Raw genomic sequence first — 3,860 nt, forward strand, 5'->3', positions numbered from 1 at the left:
TCTGCCGGAGTCGAAGCGTCGTCTACTTCTCTCCTGAGAGCACGGTGCCGGCAGAGAAACGCTCCGGGCTTCTGCCTCTGCCGAAACACGCCTGGGCTATCCCTCTCAGCGTTAAGTAGCACAAAATGCTGTCTGCGTTGTGGTCTTAATCTTAAGGGAAAGATTCTCGGCTTCGGCTAGCACAGAGAACTTTGCTGGGACAATACATGTGTTTTATTATCCTTTCTCGCAAGAAGACTATGGTGCTTCTTTGGAACTGTTGGCCAGTGTAAGGCTAATCCAGCAAGTGCTTCTCTCCTGACACATTTCTCTGAGCGAGAGCTTCGGCGGACAGTTGGGCTCTGCGAAGCAGAAAGTCTGTGCTTGCACGTAGCGCTGAGGAGAATCTGTGCACAGCGCGCTCTGGATGCGTGCAGTACACACACTAAAGAGAGCCAAAGCTCAATGTCTCAGTTCTGTCCAGCGCCGGAAATTGAGAAGAACGCAGCCCCAGAGCTCTGGGCTGGAGTGTGCGATGGTTATGAGCTGTGCCGCTCTTCTGCGTGTCTACTGCACGCATCCATAGTGTACAGTGCAAGGATTTTCCTCAGCTCTCGCTCAGCGAAATGCATTAGAAGGGAAGCACATGCTAGATTAGCCATTCGTTAGCCCACGCTTTCAGTAGAGCACCACAAGCTGGGCGACGAGGAAAAGCAAAGAAGAACATCTTTTCGTCTTTGCACGATCTTCTCTGCGAGACATCTCTCCACGTCTTTGCTTCCTGCAAGGCTGTAAGGTGCGCGGTGGTACTTGGAAGGGAGAAGGCAGGTGCAGAGAGCACCGCGATCTGACGGCGCTCTGCAGGCTGTAAAGGAAAGAAAGCTACCACTTGAATATGGTGCAAATACCAATTTCCACGCGTCGCGGGTAAGCTCCGGGTAAGCTTGGTGACCTAAAACTGGGCGCTGAGTGAGACGTAACCGAGAATCTTTCCCTTTGCATTCCGGCTCCAACGCAAACAGAATGTGATGCTACTTAGCGCTGCGAAGGAAAGTGCATAGCCCTGGTGTGTTTGGGAAGAATCAGCAGCCTGGAGCGTTTTTCTGGAGCCTTTCTCCGCTGGCACCGTGCTCTCTGGGCGAGAAGTAGACGACGCTTCGACTCCGGCAGAATGAAAACGCGACATGGTACGAAGAGCATTAAAGAATGAGGGCAGAGCACCGAGCTGGTGTGTGCATCGCACAGGCTGCAAGAGGAAGCCTGGCTGTCACTCGCTTGTTTCCGGATTCACGTTAGCGTTTTAAAACAGAAAGTTCCACTTGCAGCTACTTGTGCTGCTGCCTATTTCTCTTCCAGCGTTCCCTGGGAGGAATTGTGCCGAGCTTTATGCTTCGAGATGCAGAGATAACAGTGGTAGATGCGGCGGAGAATGGAAATACAGAGCACAGCGGACAGTTTATGGTGCTTTACGTGAGGCAAGGGAAAGTGCAGCCCGGCAGTGCTTTTTACTTCTGGAGCATTTTGCTTTGGTAGCAGCTGCTGCAAGTGGGCAACGGAGCTGCGAGAGTGAATAACGTGACGGCACGTCTATCTGAGAAGGAAGCTCCCGAGCCGCAGTGTGTTGTGCTCAGTTTCAAGGCTGCTTGGAGAAGGGGGTACTTGAAGACCGCCTTCTATCTCGACGCGTCCTACTGCGTGTGCTCCAGTTGCATGGACGCTGCAGCATTGAAGGTGTAGGATACTGCTTCTGGCCAGGTAGTGTGATGAATGGAAACGGCTGCGCCTTACTTTGTGAAGCAGCCAGAGCATTCTCAGCTGAATCTGCTTATGAAGCAGCTTTTGGCTGGACATTTGAAATTCGGTCCACTGAGTACGTTAACGCGGTGCCCAGTTGCTTCGTTCTTTGCCTTCTGCGGTCTGGACAAAACTGAAGCCCAGCGATGGCTTTGCGTTTTGGCGCTCTTCAGCGCGAACACTGCACGCATCCACAGTGTGCTGTGCACGGATTTTCCTCAGCTCGACGTACAATCATTTTCTTGCTGTTTCCAGAGTCTAAACTCTTCGTGAAACTCTCGCTCAGCGAGATGCGTCAGGAATGAGGCACTTGCTGGATGAGCTTTTCGCTAGCCAAGACTTTCAATACAGCACCACAATTCAGGCAAGAAGCAGGAGAAAGGAAGATCATCCTTTCGTCCTTCCACGTTCTTCTCTGCGAGATGACTACCCGTGTCTTTGCTTCCTGCAAGGCTGTAAGAGGCGCGGTAGTACTTAGAACTGAGAAGGCAGGTGCAGAGAGCACGGCGGTCTGACGGTGCTCTGCAGGCTGTAAAGGAAAGACGGCAGCCACTTGAATGTGGTGCAAACACAAGTTTCCACGCGTCGAGGGCAAGCTCTGGGCGTGCTGGTTGACCTAAAACTGTTCTCTGGGCGGGACATAGCAGAGAATCTTTCCCTTTCCATTTGGACGACAAGAAAGACCGAAAGTGCTGCTGTATGTCGCTGCGAGGGAAAGTGCATAGACCAGGCGTGTGTCGGCAGAAGCAGTCGGCTGGGGCATTTCGCTGCCGGCACCGTGCTCTCTGGGCGAGAAGTAGACGACGCTTCGACTCCGGCTGAATGAAAGAGCGACATGGGTACTAAAGAGGCCGAACGAAGGCGCAGAGCACCGGACTCGTGTCCGCAGCGTACAAACTGAGAAAGGAGCGTGGCTAGCACTCGCCTGCCTGCCCAATTCACGTTAGCATTGAGAAGGAGGAAGTTCAACGACAACTACTTCCTTGTGCTACTACTTATCCTTCTTCCAACCATCCTTGGAAACTTTGGCGCTTAACTTTAGGCTTCGAGATGCAGCAAACACAGTGGTCGCTTCCAAGGAGAGGGGAAGTAGAGAGTGCAGCGGGGAGTTTAGGTGGCTTTACGTAAGGCAAGGGGAAGGTGCAGCCCAGCATTGGCTTTTTCTTCTAGTTCTTTTCTTCAGGAGAGCAGCTAGCAAGCAGGCTGCGAGAGGCAACAATGGGATGGCTCGTCTGTCGGAGAAGCCGCAGTCTACAGTGCTGCAGACTGCTGTGCACAGTTTTAATGCTGCTGTAAGTACACGGTACTTTTGGAACGTCTTCTCTCCTGACTCTCCCATCTCTGGGAGCTCTAGCTGCTTGAACCTGGCCACACTGAAGGTGTGTGGACGTGGTTGCGCTGCGAGTATCAAGTCTTCCAGAGAAGAGGGATAGTCAAGAAATGCTTTCTCACCTGGCCTATCTCTCAGTCCGAACTGTGGCTGCAAACGCTGCGCTGCAAGGGTGGACTTACCCACTTGGACAGAATGTGATGATGCTCTAGATATAGTTGCGAAGGAAAGTGCTGCTCACTGGAATGTTTCGCCTAGTTCACAGACTTTAAAAGGACTAGGAAGGCCAACGCCTTGTTTTAGCACTTGTTCTCTGCGTGCAGCTGCTGGATGTTTGGAAGGGCTTTGGGATCCGCCAGAGGTGGAGGGTACGATGCTACAGAGAGCTTGAAGGAAAGCGCCTATCTCCAGGGCCTTTGATGCAGTTCAGCGGGTGCGAGTGGCATGTTGAGCATGTTCATGATGGCACAGAAAAGGTTCTGAAAGAAAGAGGCCGTGCTGAAACTGCCTTTACTTTTGCCGCTTAGAAACTGCTCAGCCAACAATGAAAAGATTCGTCTTGCTTCCCCGCTACGCGCAGGGTTACATCCTTTTATGTCTCCAAGAGGCAGGATGCACAGCGGAGCTCTTCCACCAACTGCTTCCACACGACTGGGGCCGCGCCAGCCAAGCGCTTTTTGCCGGGCACTGTCAGCGCTCATGGAAACAACCACACGACGGCGCTGCAGACTTGCAAAAGAAGGCCAAGCACCTGGCC

The sequence above is a fragment of the Aphelocoma coerulescens genome, unplaced genomic scaffold (genome assembly GCF_041296385.1).
Source record: "Aphelocoma coerulescens isolate FSJ_1873_10779 unplaced genomic scaffold, UR_Acoe_1.0 HiC_scaffold_114, whole genome shotgun sequence".
Taxonomy (NCBI): Eukaryota; Metazoa; Chordata; class Aves; order Passeriformes; family Corvidae; genus Aphelocoma; species Aphelocoma coerulescens.